This window comes from Spinacia oleracea, chromosome 6, assembly GCF_020520425.1.
Source record: "Spinacia oleracea cultivar Varoflay chromosome 6, BTI_SOV_V1, whole genome shotgun sequence".
Classification (NCBI taxonomy): Eukaryota; Viridiplantae; Streptophyta; class Magnoliopsida; order Caryophyllales; family Amaranthaceae; genus Spinacia; species Spinacia oleracea.
The window spans coordinates 112,964,354-112,986,417 of NC_079492.1; the positions used below are offsets into that span (position 1 = coordinate 112,964,354).

The following is a 22,064-nucleotide window of genomic DNA, read 5'->3' on the forward strand; positions in this document are numbered from 1 at the left end:
TAAGATGCCGCCTTAAGTTTATATATATTTGAACAAAGTCTCGTTTTGTTCACCTTATCTAATCAGAACTGATGTGGTCTAATTTGATTTGAACTTATTTTTTCTGATCAGATCAGATCTAAATTGATCTGATTTGATCTTCTTTTTCATAATTAAGATTTAAATAAAATTACAGTTATTAATATTAAATGATTTACATGTAAAATAAATTTTATTCAAATGCATAATATTGTTATTATATACTCCCTCCGTTCCTAAATGTTTTTTCCCGTTTCCCGATTTGGCGTTCCTTTTTTTTCTTCCAAGTTGGAACCTTTACTAGTTTTGGGCATCATTTTTTACCAAAATACCCTCAGTCTACAATTTAATTTCCTACCATATCCTACCTTTATTCCATCCACCTACCCAATTATTCCCTTGATTTCCCCACCCACCTTATTTAATTCATTCACACCCCCTAATTCATTCACCCATCTTATTTTATGATTCTTTTAATAAAATATCTCCATTTTCTTTCTTTCTTTATTATTTTCTCCCAATATCATTTATTCTAAAAAGTAGAATCTCTTACACCCCATCATTATTCTTACGCTAATCATACCAAGATCATCCAAATGACAACCTACACTTTCTCGGTTTAGTGCGGAGGCCGAATATAGAGGTGTTGCAAATGTCGTATATTGTTGGATGCGAAAATTACTACTGGAACTTCTTTGTCTTGTTAGTAAGGCTACTTTGGTCTATTGCGATAATGTAAATGCAATATATCTCTCTCGGAGCCTAGTTCAACTTTAATCACCAAACATACTAAGATGGAAATTCAATTCGTACGCGAAAAGGTTACTAAAGGTCACGTACGTGTCCTACATGTCCGTTCCTATTGTCAAATTGCTGAAATTTTCACGAAAAGACTTCCGCTGATATTCTTTGATGAATTTCGGAACAGTCTCAGCGTACACAAACTTCCCGTTTCAACTGTAGGGATATGTTAGAATATGTATATAATATATTTTATTATATACATAATCTTGTGATTAATTTAAATTTATTGTAATTGATTCTGTAAATATTCTGTAGTTATATTTACTAGTTTAGCCTACCTTGTAATTGTATAAATACTACCTCCGTTCCTAAAAGTTCTTTACGCTTTCCGTTTTAGTCCGTTCCTGAAAGTTCTTTACACTCCTACTTTATTCCATTTTTACTCTTATTTGGCCCACCATAACTTACCCACTCACAATACTTTAATATTAGTTTCCACCCACTCACATTATTGGACAATTTATAGCCACTCATTTTCCATTTGTTACCCCACCATCACATGTTCACCAAAATTCCTTAATTACCGTGCAAATAGTAACCGTAAAGATCATTTAGGAACGGAGGTAGTACATGATATAGGCAATAATAAATCTCACGTATTAATTCCTTCAATAATGATTTGGACCGAAAAGTAAAAAAAAAAGTGTATTGTTTAACCACCCTTCTTTTTAGAAGAAAGTACAAATTAAGATTTACATTAAAATGTCACAAATGTACCGTATTTTGCATGTTCTTGGCACAACTTTGTCAAATGTAATAAGAAATTTAGTTTGAAATTCACATTGAGCAACCAAAGATATTTTACCATCCCATTCCCCCTATTATTTGGATAACCAAAAAGATGAAGTTTAATTATAAAAAAAAAAATTTGAGAGCGAGTTCTTATTTTTTGGATGTATAATTCTTATGAAGTATGTAAATTGATTCTCGCCCTTGTAGGGTTTTTACCCCAATATCCCTTTTATTTAGAAAAATTCGCCGAGTCCTTTAATAATTACTCAATTCGTCCCTTAATACTCGCATCGATTTGACCGGTAAAGAGTTTAAGATACTTAAATTGACTTATTAATTTAATGTGTGGTAGTTGATAATGAGGTATTCTTTTAATATAGGTATTTCAGGGGTGGGGGTGGGAGGTGTGAATTTTTAAATGTTTTTTTTGTAGGGAGTAGGGATGTAGGTGTGTTAGTAGGTAAGTGTGAGAAATAATATAATATTGTTAAAAAAAATCAATTTATAGAAGCGGTGCAAGTATTAAGGGACGACCCGAAAATGAAAGCGGTGCAAGTATTAAGGGACGGAGGGAGTAATACATAGGAAACAGTTTCCTATACATTTCCCACTAACTATATTAAAAAAAAATATCCCATTGTCAACTAACACCCATTAAATTAATAAGTCAATTCAAGTGTCTTAAACTCCGCACCGGTCAAACCGGTACGAGTATTAAGGGACGGAGGGAGTACTCCTCAAAGCAAAGATGTCGTCTTCCTATTTTATTATCTACTACTCCTTCCGTCCCAAAATTATAGTCATGTATTTCAAAATGGGCGTTTCATAATTATAATCTTGTGAACATAAACTAATTCTTATATTACCCTCATTTGGGACCACAAAAAAATATATTGCATTTGAAAACCTCCCCATGTGCTATATTCCCCTTCCTCGTATACTTTATTCCTTTTTACATGAACTATATTTTATTTTCTCAATCAAATTAATCATCAATGTACTATATTTCAATTTCTCACGCAATATATTTCCCTTTAGCTTAAAATCCGTATTTTTACTCAAACGTGACTATAATTTTGGGACAAAAAGAGTACAAAATAATACGTATATGAGAGCGTGTTTTTATTTTTTTGATCTTATAATTCATGTAGGCTTTTATCCCCACACTACCCCAATATCCCCTATTACTTAGACAAGTTCTCCAAGTATCTTAACAATTAGTATAAAACTACTAGTTTTAGGTTTCGTCTGTTTTAACGGAAAAACACCTTTTCGTAAACCCATTTTTTCATTTTTCTTTGTTTGTTTGGACAAGGGTGATATATAATTTTTCAAAAAGTGAAAAACAACTTTCTTTAGGAGAAATCCAATTTTTAGTTCGAAAAGAAGGAATGCCACATTCCACTCAAATCCCTTACAGTTCTGTTTCTCTCCTCTCATTTCCACTTCTATGTACTTTTCTTTATAAATTTTTTTGGCAATTAATAATGTATTAAAAACCAAAGGACCTTGAGGAATAAGAACTCAAGGTAAGAGATTACAGCCAAAACCACCTAAACAACAACATCACAAACCAGCAACAGCTAGCTAGTCAGCCAGTAATACAACAGTTTAGCTCTAAGCTCATCAGATCATCTACAAGAAACCTTAAACATAATTTCCTTTACAATGAGATGGGAAGATTTAGGTAGTACCACAAAACACAATAGAGTTTCTAAGCATCCAGATGGAGTAAAGGGTTTCAGAAAAAACACATAGTGTAAAGCTGGGAGAAAGCACCACCTTTCCTACTCTGATAAGCAGCAATATAGAGCTCCTGGTCAAAACCATAACTGCACCTTGTAATCCCCAACACAAGCAGAACTTTCTCCCCAACACAAGCAGAAATTTCTGCCATATTTCAGCAGAAAAAGAACATTCAAAGAACAAGTGTTCGACTGACTCTTTACCAGAATTGCATAACACACACTGATCTGAACATTGAATCCCCAATGAGAGGAGCTTGTCGTTGTAGCTAGTCTGTTGAGAGCAGCTAACAAAGTCACAAAAATACCCTTTGGGCTAGCCTTATTATTGCATATCCGTCTTTTCTAGTGGACTTTAACATGATTACCTTGTAGTTGCTTATAAACTTTGCTAATATAGAAATTAACTCCGGCAGTTGTGTTATGCCAACTTCCAATTTGCTGAATAACATCCCTGCAGCCAAAATTTTTCTTCAAAGCCCAAGAGCAAGTGTTAGGAATAGAACAACTCAAAGGGTCTTGCCCTATCATATAATAGCTATCCACCCATTTCATCCACGTACAATTTGTCTTTCTTATGAGCTAGGGCCCATAACAATTTATTGATAGCCACTTTATTCCAAATTGCTATGCTATTGATGTTCCAACCACCTGCCGACTTAGGTAAATAGAGCTTGTCCAAGCCACTAGAGCCTTCTTGGAACTAATAAACAGTATCACCTGTCCATAGAAAAACTGTGCAGAAAGCTTCAACTTCCTTAATAATTCTCTTTGGCAAAATAAAGAGCTGGCACCAAAATTTTTGCATCCCAAAGAGAATAGTATTAATCAGTAAGAGCCTTCCAACATAAGAGAGAAACCTAGCCGACCAGATTTTAGCCCTAGCCAAGATTTTATCCATCAATGGCTTGCATTGATGATAATTCAGTTTCCTAGGAGAAAGGGGAACTCCTAGGTACCTAAATGGAAAGAAACCTTCTGTAATCCCTCCAGAGCCTACAATTTGAGAGGAGAACTCTGCAGAGATACCACCAAAGTAAATGTTGCTTTTGCTCATATTAGCTTCCAGCCCTGAAGTAGAGGAAAATTCCCAAAAAGCGTTGAGAAATATTCCATCCATATAGCAAAGAGAAAAGGAGATATAGGGTCACCATGTCTCAAACCTTTTTTAGCTTGGAAAGGAGTAGTAGGGAATCCATTAATCAATATTGAATAGGAAATTGTAGTTAAGCAGGCCATCACCCATTTTACATAAATCCCAGGGAAACCCTACTCATGCAGAACATTTTCAATGAAAGTCCACTCAATAGAGTCATATTTCTTCTTTAAATCAATTTCCAGGACACATCTTGGAGAGATGTGAGCTCTACCATAACCCTTAATGAGTTTAGTAGCAAGCAAGATGTTATCAGCAATGTACCTTCCAGGTATAAACCTAGATTGACATTCACTTACCAATTCTGTAATCACCTGTTGCATCCTACCAGTGAGGATCTTAGAAATAAGCTTGTACACAATAGAGCAACGTAACATGCTATTGGCCTGAATGTTGGGGAATAGACAGGCCCGATCCTGAGAATTTAAGGGCCCTAGGCGAAGTTGAAAAAAAGGGCCCCCTTAATAAAAAGACCAATTTTTTTTTCACAATCAAAATAATACTACATAATAAATAAACTTAGTTTTGCAAATATTATCATGATTTTCATTCGAGTGATCTAAATTTTCATTTGTATCTACCCTTTTCACCACAAATTTATCCATGGCTCCGTATTGTGATTTTCTTATCTCTTCCTCTCTTTTTCTCTTTTTTCGTTTTGCACTTCCAGACAACATCTTGAATAAAATAAATAACACACTAAGTAATAAATCAATTAAACAAAGAATTTAAAGAACAATAGCACCTATAAATTGAACAAAATTTAGATAGAACATCCAAAAATTAAATCTCCAAAATCCAATTGGCATCGATCGACGATTCTCAATCTGTAACAAAACAAATTGAAAACAATTAGAATAGTAATAACTACAATTCATTGCCAATTCAACACCAGAATTCACAAATTGAAATCAAAAAAATTAGAACTGAAATCTGAAATTAAAAGAAACTATTAAAATAATCGGAAATTCGGAATGATTGAAATCATAAGAAACTAATCGAAATGATTTAACATAAAAAAAAAAAAAAAAAACGGAATGATTTATATATTAGCAATAGGCAATCAATTAGGCATACCTGATTATTGACTGCTACTCTCTTAACACAAACCCTCAACTGCTTCGCCCCACCAATTCCCGACTGCCGCCTCTTGTTGCGCCGACTGCCGCCTCTTGTTGCGTCGCCGGCCTTATCCACCACCACCGCTTCGCGTTGCACCTCCGGCCGCCGCGAGATTTGACAAATCCACAAAAAGATAGATAATTTTGTATAGAAACAACCACTAACGGAAATAAGAGAGAGGAGAAGGATTGAGGATTAATGAATAATTCCCCTCTATATATCTTGATAAAAATATTTCCGTTGCCATTGTTTTGATTAGAAAGCTTGAAAATTGAAAGTATGAAAATAGGGAATTGGAGAAGAAAATGTGAATCAATTATTCAATTAATTGATTCGATTTAAGAAATACTGGAAATATTGAACGACATTGATGAATAAATGGAAGGAATAAGTTCAGAAAACAAGAAAGAGGAAGGTAAAAGAGCTGGACGGAAATTCGAGATTTGGAGGAATACAAATTTTCCGTGATTTTAGGCATTGGAAAGGGTAACTGTTAATTTGGTGGTTTTTTTCCGTTTACATTCATCTTCCGTGATTTTTTTTCCTTTTACATTGCACTAAATAATCAACCTAGCTAATAACTATTTTTTTTTGGGCCCCCTTTTGGCTTGGGTCCTAGGCGGTCACACTCCCGGCCTACCCCCTAGGGCCGGGCCTGGGAATAGAGTTAAACATAATAACATGTGCGGAAACAATCCCCAAAGCCAGGAAGCATGTATAAAACACATATTAAGCATACTTACATTTGAAGCGTGTTTTCCACAATAATTTGTCAACGAACACGAACTTAGAACTCCACTTGTCGTTCCTCTACTTGGTTCACCGACATGTTCAGATCCATCTTGATAATCGTAGCTTAGACAATCATTCTAGAGTTTGTGCTTTTGGGAAGAACACATCCATGGAGGCTGAGAGAGAATTAGGGTTTCTCTCTCCTCCTTAGGGTTTGATGTGTGTGGCTGATATGTTGCATTAGCATTAGGAAAAAAGTAATAGTCTAGGTTATATCAATAACCTATTAAGTGAGCCAAGCCAACCGGCCAAGCATAGAGCCCGACCGGCTAGCATGGCCCACGACCAAACCACTGCACAAGCGCGCAGCACACAGCACGCGGTGGGCTGGGCCTACGCTGCTGCTGTTTCTGTTGCTTCTCCGTGCATGCACAGCCAAGGCAGCAAGGCCATGGGCCTTTGCTCCTTGCGCTTTGCTCGTGGGCTTGCATTCGTGTTTGCTTCAATTAATTATCATCCGATAATTCATTTATCGTTTCGTACTTGACGATCCATTGTCATACGATACGATTATTCGTTTCTCCTAGCTTGCGAATATATGCAATCACGATATACGATTTCACCATCTAATGTTAAATCGTATAATTATGTTTTCCAAACTAATTTCCCGAAAAGCTATTAAATGAATTTCCGATTCATTTAATCCGGTGATCTGTTACATGCCATTAATGTGACCTTGTAGGTTCAGTCAAGAGTAAGTTGTGAGCTTAATATTCATTAGAACTAACTGATCGGAAGCATTGCTCCAGCTAGCTGTTCCGATCACTTGATCTCACTGAATTAATTGTTCGCAATTAATCTGAACCTTGGTATTAAACTTAATGCACCTTGGGTGAAGGACATATTTCCTTCAATCTCCCACTTGTCATTCAGACAAGTGTGCATCAACATTCCTTTGTCACTTAGTGTTACCTACTGAACATAAGGTAAGATCCAAGCCATCCTTATTAGGTCCAAAAGTGTTTCTCGGATTACAGAGTTCAACTGTCAAACTTTCGCAGAAGGTTAAGCCTAACCATTCTGAGCACGGCCATGCATTTTACAGTATCTAACTCTCCGAGAGGCCTTGTTACACAAAAAACACCATATCCTATCAAAGATAGGAGGACAATCCATTCTTGCAATCTATGAACACTCACTCTGATTCATAGTACGCTCAATAACTGCTTTTATAGCCTCCTTTTACGGTGCGACGTTTAGCTAGTATCAAAGCGAACTAATTCTCAAACGAGCAGACATAATCGTTCATGTTCTGAGGAATGGTTCTAATCACCATTAATGAGAACTACCTATGACATGACTTTAATCTCTTAAAGTGTTCTCATGGTCAATCCGATACAAGATCCAATAAGTATCTATGCAAATAATTTCTGACATCCAGTCCATCTAGTTCAAGAAACATAACTATAAATCAACTTGCAATCTAATCTTCATTAGTCATTGGTCGTCCACCTTTCAATGACCAGGATTAGGGATCCTTTGTGACTTCAATATTCAAGTTCACTTATGGGTGTTTCTTTGTCGAAGAATCCATCTTGACATCCCATTTGAATGATTTGAATCACATGGACTTATCATCTAATACTAAACCAAGATTAAATGAACTATGAAATATAATTTCATAAATGATAAATGTTTAAACCAAATGCTTACCAATTTGTGGGCCTCTAACCCAAAATCAAGCATTTAATGTTTTACAAATATAGGCCTTTCACCCAATACTTAAAACATTCATGGAACTCAAACTTGATTCCATATCTGCATATAAATGCTGTGTATCATTCAATGCAGAGGTTTAGTTTATCATACTTTGCTATCCTTAGCATCTTTTCTATCGAAAGCCTTTCGATGTAAGATGAAAAGATCTTTGAATATGTTTCTAGAATGATCTAGCCTTTCGTTGCTGTTTAGAATGATAATCATATCTAAAATAGAAAATCATCCAGGTAGCAGACTTGTGATCAACCTGAGTTCATTGAAGAACTCCCACTAAAAACAATTCCCTTTCATTGCTTCTTAGGCAACAATGAATTCATTTCAATTATGTAGAATTTCAAATGATGCTTCCTTTTGGAATGCTCCAACCAGTTCACATAGATGTGGGCCGGGAGATACATCTTTCAACTGAGAACTTGGAAACTAATCATTGATTCAGTTTCCCATGCATCACATATGGTTTAGAACCTAGCTATGTTACCACCTTTTAATCACGACGCCTAATTGCCCGTGTATGTTTGTGGTTTGCCTAACAACAAGATTCAACTTTTGCTTAGGCAAATGCATGTAGCATCAAAACTTTAGTTATCTTCACTTCCTCTTATCAAGTGCTCATCCTACATATCCAAATGTATTGGATGTTCTTGATACTGTTCCAATGATCTTTGATCCAGATCAATAGAGATTGGTATAAACTCGTCATGATCCAATGTTGACGAGTTATCTTGGCGATCTATATATCACATTATACATGATTTATTGTAATGAAAAAAACCATTCGCATTTTAAAATCTATCCATGTAACTTTTAGCTTCATTCTGTTTCAAGAGACACTGAATCTTACTAAAATCTTGGCATTGCCATGTGATATAAGGTGAAGGCACCTCTTCAAGGTCCTTCATGCTTAACTTTAGTGATAACAACCTAGCTTTATACTTAGTTAAAGCATTCATAACTTAGACTTAATCATATGGGATGAGAGTCTCTTTTGAGTCTCTCCATTGTGTTTGATTTAGTAATTACTTTTACAGAATCCAAACAACGCTTTAGATCCTATCCAATAGATCTTTAACCCAGTATGTTCTAAGTTTCGCCATGGTTCTAATAAAATACTTTCAAATCTAACCATTTAGAATTTGAATGTCATTTTCAATACAGAGATATGTATCTCATATATAGAACCAATAAACTGGACTTAGCTCCCACTAAACTCCTCATCTATAAGATGATCCATATTTTCATAAAGCTATGATTTCTCAATAGCCTTTTAGACAAATATGGTCCAATTCCCACTTGCATGCTTTAATCTAAGAATATATTTCTTAAGCTTGCTCTTTTATCTAGCATCCAAAACTTTTACATTGTGTGATGTACACAATTCCTTTCTACAAGTCCAATTGAGTAAGGTGTTTCGTTTTCCAATTTCCATATTTCCATATGCAATGATTGCTAGATTTATCCAAAATAGTTCAAGCATTCCGACTTGGTGAAAAAGATTTCAACATTATCAACGTCGTGAAGTTGTTTACAATCTTTAACCACCAATCTAGCTTCTCTTTTGTATGTGTATACAATATCATCTTTGTATGTTTTGAAAACATGTTTACAACCAATGGGAGTGAATCCTTTATGCAAATCAACGTTTAGAAAACATGTTTGCAACTAATGGGAGTGAACCCTTTATGCAAATCAACCAAATCATAGATTTGATTCTTCAAGATGAAGGTACTTTGGATGAAATGGCCTCAAACCATTTTTGTATGGCCTCGAACCATACTTATGTTTCTGATGGCCTCAAACCATACTTGGGAATTTTTAATTCGTCGTAGCTAACTTGTAATTCGTATGTTTTTGAAGCACTTTCCAAAGTCTTCATAGTTTTCATTCCTTAAGATATCTATGTATCTATCTTCGTTGAATTCTATTCCTTATACGATTTACTTAGGTATTGAACATCAAACGTTAGTGTCTATAAAGACATTACTCAATTCCTTTGAGTATTAGGATTCTCTTGAAGCACTTCTAACGTCTTCCTGAAGCTCTTCCAAAGGCTTCTAAGTACGGAGCTTTTCCAAAGACTCCTAAGTATCTTACATTTGTTTGTTGCTTGACTCGAAGTCCATTCGAGGTCAATTTTCTCCCACTTGCCTTTTTGGAAATATGATGGTTTCCTAAAAGACATTATCTTAAGCAACAACCATATGTTCTCAGATTTGTGGTAGAATCAATACCTTTTGTTTCTATGAGTCGCTCATAAAGAAACATATATCTATCCTTGAGTTTGTTTGATGAAACACTAACTCCCACTGGGTTCGACAACCCTAGATATATATGTACTGAAAAGATGTACTGAACCGAAGTTCAATCCTTATGACATCTTATCCTTAGCTTTGACAACCTTGTTTAGTGTGATAGTCACTTGAGAGTATCATTTAGAAACTATATAGGAAAATAGTCGTGATTATCGTTAATCGAAATAGATTCCGATTTCTCCATTTGGACATACCATATTCTTATGGAGCTTTGATTGTTATAATGCCATATAAACAATCTAGATAATCTTTCTTGGCTCATGCAAACATCACCTTGACCCTAGCCTAGATGTTCCAAAATTCTTGCCAAGTTGATTTTATACCCTTTTGTGAATTACATCGAAGTATTTCACATATTTCACTTTGAGTAAATATAGCCATATTTTCTCAAATTCTTGTGAAATAGGTAGGTCATAAAATCCATCTTTGGCCCATGAACTTCATTGTCTAGAAACTTCTAACAATAGTCCATTTCTATGTCATGTTCAACAAGCAAGACCCACGTGTCTTAAATTAACCAACTTTCAGAAATCCATGCCATGGAATCTTAGAATGTTGACTTGTTGATATGATCGTATGACATGGCCAAAGATATGTGGAACACAAATCAAAATGTTTGATTTGAACCTTCTTAAGTTTGAGTGTGAAGAGATTCGTTTGTTTATTAATCAATCATATGACTCAACCCTTAAATGACCATTTCATTCAAATAAACACTCAACGAATGTTTTTGTTTACTTTGAATGTGAGTCTTTGCGTTGTCCAAATAGAAATTGATTATGATGATTAATGGAATATAATACCATTAAGTTCCAGCCTTTAGAAGGACTTTAAAACAAACATGATGACTCTACAATTAATGTAGCACAACTTTTCTTCATTTCCCACTTGTAGGTCAAAAACTAGACTTAGCTCCCGGAATTTGAGTTCTTAACAAGAGTTTAGAACTTCAAGCGGTAATCTAATACCATAGGAGTTTATTTGCTAAGTCGTTTCTCTTTAACATAAACTGCAAGGTAGAAATTGAATATTGAATTCATTTCTTTTGTTCCCCTTTCCTATCCTTTCTAGCACGTTTTCTTATAGTCCTAAAGATTTTACTCTTTGCTTGATCTTCTTACTTTGTTACGCTTACAAAGTCCCTTTCTTTTGTTCACTTTGAATGACAACATCCAATGAGTCTAATTCATTATCGAATCAAAAGAAAATTGGTTGCTAACCATTGGTTATACATGAGTCTTTAACTCAATACTTCATTATTTCAAAACTACCCAGTATTCTGAATATATGAGGTCCAATTGGTCTACCATTCAAATTCTAGTTTGAAAACAACCATGAAGATCACTATAAGAAAATAGCATTCAAGATACGCTCTCACTCTCCTTTTCTTTGAGAATCTCTCTCAAAATAGTTACCAATCGATCGAGGAAATATCGCAGTTCTATTGTCCGAACGCAATAAGGTTGAAGATGTACTATTCTACAGAATGAAATAGCAAAGAAAACATTTATCATACTTTAATAACTTGAAATAAAAGCATTGACGCAATCATCAAAGCTATTAAACATTTCATTCATGCAAAAAGCAAAAACATGGTCCAAAATGAATGAAACGATTCCAAGACCCCAAAATTCCTAAAATCCTTAAGCAGCTTTAGCATGTCTTAAGTAGTTTAAGATTTTAGGTAAGCAAAACCTATTGCTAGTAATCTCCAAATTACTCTTGGTTAATAAATTAATGCCATAATTTATCCCATTGCCACAACTTAATGCCATTGTTGTTTGAGTTGTAACCACAATCAACGTGCACCTTTAGGACGCCTTACCACCTAAGTCAACTAAAATAGCACCTCGCTTTAACGTAAACCTACTATCTTAGATCCCTAGATTTTTGTAAGTGTTGATTTGGAAGGCAACTTTTAAACTCAATATTACTTGGACCTAGTTGTTTCTATGTTGGTTCGATTATTAAGTGAACTTAAAACTAATCGATTCGTAGGAAACAACCTGTTCATGCAAAGCATACATACATTCATACATTCACGCATAATATATATATTTAATTGCATAAATAAATGGTGATCTAGTATGGCCCAAAACATCTTGTCTTGAAGCATCCAATCTTCATCACCTCCTTGTTAGCTTGGCATCGTCTTGAATCTTCGTTCAAATGCTAACTTAAAGTTCTAAACTTAGAAATACTTGAAAATAATAAAATTACATCAAAATTTCCATGGTACGCAGACCATATTTAAAACTTTACATTCAAAGATAGAACGGTACGCAGACCGTATTTAACTATCCTAAATTGGCCATACTAGTCACTTGGAGTACCTGCATTACATAAAATATATATTCTATGCATTCACCCATTCGTATGCTAAAACGAATGACCCATATTAATATGCAAGTATTTACGTGAATTAATTAAAATTCACGTTCACATAAACGCGTCCTAAAAGATTAATCAATTTCCAAATTATTAATCCTTAGACTTTATTCTAATTAAAAATGAATTTAATTAAAATAATGCGACCTACGAAAATAATTAAAAAATAATTATTTCATTTTAATTTCATTTAGTGGCTCCCACTCAAACCAATAATTATTCCGGATAATTAATTATGAAATATTGAATTAAACTCGCAGCCCGGACCAAGCAAATAAAATATTAAATTAAATATCCCGTTAGCCCAAATTAATGCAAATATACGAAGCTCAACGAATTAAACGATTTTTAACAAAAAAGTCCAATTACTTAGTCGGGCTAGGCTTGCGCCCAGCCCAATGCCTTGCGTGAGGCCCAAGACTGCACGAGCAAGGTTCGCACACACCCAGCCCCGCGCGCGCATCGCGTCCCCGCAGCTATGCTGCCCCTGCGTGCGTGTTGTGCGTCGTGTGTGTGTTGGACGTCGCATGGCTCGCGCCTTGCTTCGTCGCCGCCCCGCAAGCAATGCCGCCTGCCCCTTCCTCGCCCAGCGCGCACGAGGCACGCAACGTAGCTGCTGCTGCCCATGTCGCATGCGGCTCGGTCCAAGCACAATGGCCTCGTATGGCTCGACGAGCCATACGTCCACCATGCTCATGTTCGTGCCTTTGGTTCGTAATACGGACCAACTTAATTAAAATTAAATTTAATTCACGAACTTGCATTAATTTTATTTTTCAAAAAAGTTACGATTTTTATTTTCGAAAAACAACGATTTTTTACGATTTAATAAACTTTAACGACAATCCCATTTCGTAAAATTAATAAATCAAGGGCTAACATTATTCAAACTTTTAAGAACGATCGAATCAACATTAAAGTTTGAACTTTTAATTAATAAAATCCGAAGCTTTAAATCGTTCATAAACAATTAAATTTCAGATTTTTAATAATTTGGTTTAAGTGCGATTAAAATTAACGAAACCATTCAAAATTTTAATCCATTAATTTTTAAAATTAGCCACTGACCCCTGAAATTATATCCCCTTTCCCAATTAATCGAATTATTAAACCAAAATTAATTAAAATTCAATTAGGGTTTATCCCCCACTTTGACTGAGTCTTGGAGTAAGACGATGGTCAAAGTATCAGACGAAGTGCGTCATACAAGCCATGGTGTATGTGACCGGTTTTGCGAGGGTCTCACGATCCCCCGAGTGATAACATTTGACTTAAGGATCATCACTTGAAGTGTTAACATATTCCTCACGTGTCATTGGAATTTGTTAAGTATAGGAACTCCCTCACTTTGTCATCGGAAGTACCTACAGATGTATAGAAACTCCCTCACTTTGTCATTGGAAGTATCTACAGATGTTTTCAAAATCAAAGCTATAAAGTGTAACCAGGCCTGGCCAAGCCTGATCACGAGGTAAAAATGTTTTTAAAGATTCTCATTTTCAGGGTTAGCTAAACGAGAAAACCCCCTTTGTTTTTATAGGACGTAAAACGAAGGAAAATCCAGCACATCGCTCTTTTTTGGAAAAGCGGAAAACCAATCCTTTGATTTTTGGAAAAGGGAAACCATCTTTTGATTTTTGGAAAAAGATAAACCATCTTTTGATTTTTGGAAAAGATAAACCATCCTTTGATTTTTGGAAAAAGATAAATCACCCTTTGATTTTTGGAAAAGGAGAAACCGGGAAAAGTTATTGCTGCGACAAGTAAGGACCTGCGCGGTTAGTGGCGCAGACCCCACCCGCTGAAGGTGGGCGAGCCTGTTTTTGTTGTTTTTTTTTTTGAATATTTTTTTTGAAAACTGAGGACCTGCGTGGTTAGTGACGCAGACCCCGCCGGCTGAAGATGGCGAGCCTGTTTTTTTGAAGATTTCATTTTGTTATTATTTTTGTTTTCGAAAACTGAGGACCTACGCGTTTTAGTGACACAGACCCCGCCAACTGAAGGTGGGCGAACCTGAATTTTTTTTTTTTATTTTTATTGGGGACTCGCATGGTTCTGACGCGATCCTGCCTGATTGAGGCGGGCCAGAATCTATTTCATTTATCCTTGGAATTTCTTTTGAGAATTTTTTATTCATTCTTGTAAGAGGGAGTTCTCTCGAGAAATGCTCGGGTTTAGTTGTAACCTGAATGTGGGTTGGCAACGTGTCTAAACAGACCATCGTTTCGCGGCCGTCTGCCTTTCATGGCTTTGAACAAGTCTTTACGGCCCATAGGATGTATGTCACCGTTGAGAACTGGCCTAGTTATGCCACTACTTAGGTCCTTGCGAAATGACTGGTGGGACCATATGCGAATGTTAACGGAGACCTTTGCTTTGAGGTCGAGTTCGTTTTAGAATTTGTCCAAGGGCGGGACGCGGCCTGGAAGCGTTGTTCCAACTTGCATCGTGTATTTTCTTTCTTTCGAGCCCCCAAGCATTCGTATTTGATGGTTGCTCTTTACCAAGAAGAGTGCGTATTTTATAACGTCCTTGATCGTGTTTGGGATCATGCTCGTAAGTGCGAGCGACCTTGGTAGTGGTATGCTACTTTTATGAAATCGTGGAGTGCGACTTCATTTTCCGGGCGACAAAGTCCATTTCATTTTTTTTCAATGATTAATGCATCGAGCTTACTTCGGCCCGGATTGACCCTTTTTTTTTGACAAATAAACGTTTTTAACTTGAGAAACCAACGACGTAATGATTTTTTTTGTTCCGAAGAATGACCTTGGTTAATATATTTTTTATTGCTTTTTTAAAAAAAAAAATGTACACATATTTTGGAGACGTGTCTAAGTTTCGACACTTGCTTTCACCATTTGGGCTCTAAAAATATTTTGGGCTTGATCTTGGTTAAAACAGGGCCCCGTGTCTACTAACACGGTTTTGGGCGTTTTCCTGGTTTGCGTTTTGGAAGAGTCGGGCCTTGGGCTGCATTTTCAACGCCCTGTGCCAAGCGTTAGATATTCCGGCGCCCAGCCTCGGGCGCTGAAAATGCTGCCTTAGCAGCCCCTTTTTTTTATTTTCCGAGATTTCTCAACGCGTTTCCGAATGGGATTAGGATGATTTCGTGTATATATAGGGGGTTAAGTACGTTTTTCTTTTCCACCACTGCCAACTTCTTCTCTCAATTATCTAGCTTTATTTTTTACTCTCGCCATGTCGATTCCTCCTTTCTCCCTCCAACGAGCTGTTAGACGCTGGCTTAGAGCTCTTAATCACACAGAAAAGGTTTTGTTGAAAGGATACCACTTAGAGGCACTTTTAGGCTTACAACAAATTAACATTGATTATAACTTTCTGTATGCCGCCCTAACCTTTTGGGATTCTCATCACCATGTTTTTGTTTTCCGGGGCAACGAGGTATGCCCTTTACCAGATGAATTTATCGCAATCCTGGGTTATCCTACTAATGCTACTCCTGCTACCCCTGGCACTGTTGAAGAGGGTAAAACAACTATAGGGGCTTTCCTAGGACTAGATGATGAAATGCTTGCTGAGATCATTGTGGGTGATAAGGTTAATTTGGCGAAACTTGCAAAACATCAGTTTAGGCCTAGTAAAAATATGACTGAAAAGAAATTGAATATCCGGGCACTTGTGTTCTGCTTGTTGAACCACTATTTACTGTCGAATAACAATGGTGAGTTTGGCGATATAAGGTTGATTCCCCTGATCAGTCAAATGGAGAGTTGTTATTCTATCATGCCGTTGATTGTTGCTGAGACCTTGTTGGGTGCGGATGAGTTAAAGAAGGATGCCAAGTCTGAAAATTTTAAGGGGAGCCCCCTATTGCTGCAGGTAATTGATCGTTTATTTGCGCGCATATAATTATTTTTTCTTTTCGTTTGCCTCTGCCTGTAGCTGATTTTCAGTGCCCAGGGCTGGGGGTCGGAATTTCTGGCGCCTGGTCCTGGGCGTTGAAATTGCGTCTCAGGCCTTATTATTTTTCTGATCGCACCCGTTTTTTGCAGACTTGGCTCATGGAACGACTTAGGCTTCTAGAAGCTCCTGCCGATCCTAAACATTTCGCCCTATAGCTTTAGGCAACCGAAAGTATTTGCACCAAGGCCAGGACGAGGCCGAATGGGCCTCTTATTTTGCTCATGGCATATGCTCTATTAAGTGGGTGGTACCGTGGTGGGGCTTGACTAATATGACGGGGGGTTCCGAGTCGGTGGTTCATGTTTCTTTGTTGGGGCTACCTCGGCCTGTTTACATTTTTCCTTACCGAGTCATGCGACAATACGGCTTAAGGCAGACTATCCCATTTGCTGATACGGTACCACCTAAAGTAGCGGTTTTTTCACGAGCACAGGTTCAAGCGTGGGCTAAGTATTATGGTGGCCTCCCGCGTTGGACCGTGACTACAGATGGTTTTGTTGGTCTTTCCGAGAATTATAAGTTGTGGATGAATTCCGATGATAAGGCTGTGAGAACTAAGGCTCGAAATGAAGAGCCGGCTGAACTTTTGATACCTCGAGGTAGGGCTAAGTATGAAAACCGTAACCCTGCTAGCTCTCGTGAAAATGGCATTAGGATTGTGAAAGCTCGTCCTGATCGAAAGCGAAAGGAAATTCCTCCCCGTTCCAGTTCTAGGCCTAAAAAGGTACCTAACATGAAGGGGTCTGCTGTTCCCAAAAGAAATGGAAGCTCTCGCGGAGATCGTCGCCAGAATAATGTATGGGTTAGGAAAGTTCAGCCCCCAGTAGAACCAGTGGCTAATACAACTGATGTTGATAATCCTTCCCCTCCCATTATTTGTGCCCTTGAGGCTGAGCGGGCTATAGCTGTTCAAACTGAAAATGTTTATGAGGACTTGGCGTCCTTGGAAGTCAGTGTCAAGGAGCCCGTTCTTATGGAGATCGACATAGGGGTAGCGCAAGAGCCTGTGGGGGTGGACCCTGCGAACATTACCCTCTACAACACTCTATTTGATGACCCGGAAGAACTCGAGTAGCGTAGTTCTTGCTAGGGTGTAGATGCCCCTTTATTTATTTCAGTTGTGTTTGTTTTTCATTTCTTAGCATTTTTGTTTTCCTTCTTATTTTTAAACATTAATAAAGGCGTGATTTTATTTTTCTGGTTTCTTTGCTTTCTTGTTCTCGCTTTGCTTCTCTTTTTTATTCGCTTATTTCCAACACTTATGCACATTATATATTTTTTGATTGGACCGAATCCATAAATGGGATTGCCTACGTATCCTTGTTAAATAACTTTAACTTAGAATCAGGTCGCGCGTAGTTCTAGCTAGAATGAATTTCAAGATGCCGGATTCGATAAGTATGTTCTGGGATGGAAACATATTATTTGAAACGGTAGAAATAGGCGATGTTTATTTTGATCTGCTGCTTTGCCAAAAAAAATCTTTTTTTTTCTTTGAGTACATGTGTTTTGCGCATTATTTGTGTACACCCATAAATAGGCTATATTTTTTAGTTATGTATTTTGTGCATCGTTTTTTTTTGGCATGTATATCTGAATACGTGAACACGTGCTGTACCCCCCAAGTGTTTGTTATTTTTCCGTGTATGTGCGGATAAAATGACGAGCACTTCTGGGAAAACTTTGGCAAGCAGAGAGTTTCAACGCCCAGACTGGGGCGCTAATGATTTCGGCGCCCAGCCCTGGACGCTGAAAATGATTTCTGGGGTGGTTTTTGGGCGTGTTGCTTCTTTTGTTTCGCATGTGTCTTGCTTTTATTTCTTTTTTTGTTCTTACTTTTTCATTCGTCAGAAATCAATTTTGACACTATTTCGGAAGCTTTTTGGACTGTTAGCGTGAGATGCATTTTCGTCCGGATTAATTTTATCTATTCGTGACTCAAAATGGTTTTGAAAACGGAGTTAGGGTGTGAAAGATGTGAAGATCTTTGTGTGGGCTTTTGGGTGGGTTGAGGTGCGTGTTGTTAATGGTGGGAAAGATGGGTTCATGTATTATGAATTTTTTTTTTTTTGTTGAGTAACATTTTGCATTATTGGATTTCCTTTCTTTTTTATTTCTTTGGGTTGCATGGGTTGACTTTTATGATTGCACGGATTGACTTTTATGTCTTGGAGGTACGGTTTATTTTGTGGGTTTTGAGAATCGGTTTTGATGTCACGATTCAAGACCGAGTGGGCCTTGCTATTGGGCCTAAAGTGGGCCACTTCCTTATATTTTGCGATTTTGTTTTTGCGAATATGATTAGTGCTTGTTTAGTGTTAGAGCAATTTTTAGGGAAATCTTACGCCTTTATTAATTTGGAAATTAAAGTAAGGAAAACACACTGGAAATAAATTAATCTATATTCTAAGGGGTCCTAGGACCATCTCTAGAGTTTTATTATCATCTAAAGAACTACTAGGCATTTTGCTAAAGTGCTCTCTACGGCTCAAGCCTTGGGTTTAGTCTCGTAGAACCTTGGTCCTTCGCCTGTACTCATCTTGAATTCTATTTCCTTTGCATTGACCCACTGATATGTCTCCACCCATCCGTTCTCGGTCTCTTCTGGTGTTGATATAGGAGTGATTAACCGGGTTGGATTGAAACCTTCATCTTGTAGGGCTAGGGTGGTTATTACAGTCTCGTCCTCCATAGGTCTCGATTCGTTAAAAAATGTCCATAGAGCTTGGTTGTCTAATATTTCAGCTGTTTTTAGTCTTGGTGAGGTGGGGTGCCTCATCCATAGTATGGCAGTCTTGGAAAATTTCAAATCCGGGTTTTAACAGGCCGTCCTGGACAAAGGGTTCAAGGAAGTCGCAGCAGGGGTGTTCTTCTCCTTCTCGGACAAACATACCGTTAAGAGTTCTTTGGTATGGGGGGAGAAGGGCGGTTTGTTTTGTCTTGGCTGGCTTAAGGCGTAGCCTGGACAAGTGGTCAACGATGTCTTCCTCCGTTGGTGTGTAGCCTAGACCAAAGGGAGTAGTTTTGTTGGGTGGGGGATGGAACATGTTGTTCTTCTTCCTTATGCCCAATGGAGTTCCCGGGAAATAGCCTTGAGCTAGCAACATTTTAGGGATGACCCGGGACGCTCGCTGGTCTAGAAATGCTAAGTTGTAGTCCTCAATGACCTGGATGACTTCATCCATTTGAAAACCGTAAAGGTCTTCTGCAGCATCAGTCGTTCCGACCATAGTACAACTGACGTCGAGAGGAGGGGCGCGTATTTCTAGAATTATCCCGTTATGGTTAAGTTTAACCATCTGGTGCAAGGTAGAAGCCACACCTCCTAAGTCATGGAGCCAAGGGCACCCTAAGAGGAGGTTGAAAGTGGGCTTGATGTCAATTATCTGAAACTCCGTGGTGCGTGCCACAGGCCCGGTTTGTATTGTGAGGTTGATTTTTCCCAACACAGGCCTTCGAGAGTTATCATAGGCTCGTACCCCTTGCGTGGAGGTTTAGAAGTCATCATTTCCTAGCCCCAAGCAATGGGCGGTTCGTAATGGGCAAACATTTACCGCTGAACCGTTGTCTACGAGTGCTAAGGGGATGTTTTGTCCTTTGCATCCAACCACTAAATAGAGAGCCTTATTGTGGGCGCCTCCTTCTTTAGGTAAGTCTTTGTCAGTAAAAACTATTGCTTTTTCCTCAACATCTCTGGTGACGTGACTAACCAACAAGTCAGGTGTGATGTCTGTAGGGACTGAGATGAGGTCAAGTGAGCGAATAAGTTTTTCACGATGTTCCTTTGAAGTGCACATGAGATCCCAGATGGTAATCTCGGCTTTGGTTCTTTTTAGTTGCTTCAAGAGAGGATTTTCGATGACTTCTGCGACGGTGGTGTGCCGCACGTTTTCAGGAGTCTGTCTGACTGGGATGTCGTCCACGGGAGGTGGGCGAATATCCTGCTGGTATACCCTTCCGGACCGAGTGAGATTGTCAACTCCGAGCTCTTGAGGGGTGGTGTCAATGGGAGAGTGCCCGGGCCAAGTTTTAGTAAAGAGGTCCTGGCCCGATACCTGGACAGGTAGATATCTTCAGCATCATCATCCCACACACCGCACACTTCTCTCTCGATTTGATCCATGGGGACCATGGCGAGTGGTGCACCTTGGGGCGTAATATACACCGTAGGGTCAAAGCTCATATTTTCTGGTTGATCGAGAGAGATGTGACAAGAGCCGAGTGGGCTCTTGTTGTTGTTGGGTTTGCCAACGTTAGGGAGGGTTATTATTTCATCTTCTATCATATCCTGGATCGTGTTTTTTAGATTCCAGCAGTTTTCAGTATCATGCCCATTTCCTTGATGGAACTCGCAGCGGGCGCCCTCGACCCAGTATTTATTTTTGAATGGAGGGTCGGGTGTGGGGCCTATGGGCCTTAGTTTTCCTTGTTTGGTTAGCCTTTGGAAGGCTTGTACTAGAGTTGACCCGAGTGGGGCAAACTTTCGGTCTCGGGTCCATATCCCGGGGCTCCTTCGGGTTGGGGTTTCTTCTACGGCGTGGACCTCTTGGGCTTGAGGTGTGTGGCCCCTGTTGTAGGTATTACTTTTGTATGCAGGCTTGCTTTGTACTGTTTTTGTGAGGTCATCCTCGATCTTTATTCCTACATCGTAAACCCTTTTGAAAGTGTCAAGGCCCAAGTATCTAAGATGTTGTTTATAAGCTGGGTCTAGGTTGTCAATGAACTTTTGGACCAATTCAGTTTCATGAGGCCTATTGATTAATTGGGCCGCTTGGTCCCTCCATCTAGCAAAGTAGGTCGTGAAACCTTCATTTTTCTTTTGGAAGAGGACTCCCAGCTCGCGCATGGTGACTTGAAAATCCATGTTTGACGAGTATTGCTTGATGAAGACATTGACAAAGTCCTCCCAAGTGGGGAAGAGCTTAGGGTCCTGGTGGTAGTACCATTTGAGTGGCACAGGTTCCAAGGATAAAGAAAAGGCAGGCAGATACATGGACTTGTCCACACCTTTCAAGTTCATAGCATTCAGAAAGCTCAAGAGATGATCACGGGGATTGTCCGTGGCTTTGAACTTCGGTAAGTCGGATGAACTAAACTTTTCCGGTAGTTTGCCGGGAAAAGGTTCAGGATCGAGGGAGAAATACTTGCTCCCCATAGTTTGCTGCAGAACCATTTTTTCGATCTTCTTCTCGTTATCGAGGTCATGTTTGGCCTGCGCAGCCGCTAAGGATTCGTTTTCCATTTTCAGTTGATTCATAAGTAGGGTCATTTGGGCCATTTGGTCCCGCAGCTCTTCCATGGACATGTTTTAGGGTGCGAATCGAGGTTGGGGAATCGGAGATCCTTAAAAGG

General features: G+C 38.3%; 1 long non-coding RNA gene across 1 annotated transcript; it reads right to left on the bottom strand.

Annotated features, from left to right (window-relative positions):
- Nucleotides 1-5,133: 5,133 nt before the first annotated feature.
- Nucleotides 5,134-6,119, bottom strand: LOC110795567 (uncharacterized). The gene is made up of 2 exons (XR_002535325.2): nucleotides 5,533-6,119; nucleotides 5,134-5,282 (listed from the first exon to the last, which is right to left on the bottom strand). It is a non-coding gene; the product is annotated as an uncharacterized lncRNA (long non-coding RNA).
- Between the last annotated feature and the right edge of the window lie 15,945 nt (nucleotides 6,120-22,064).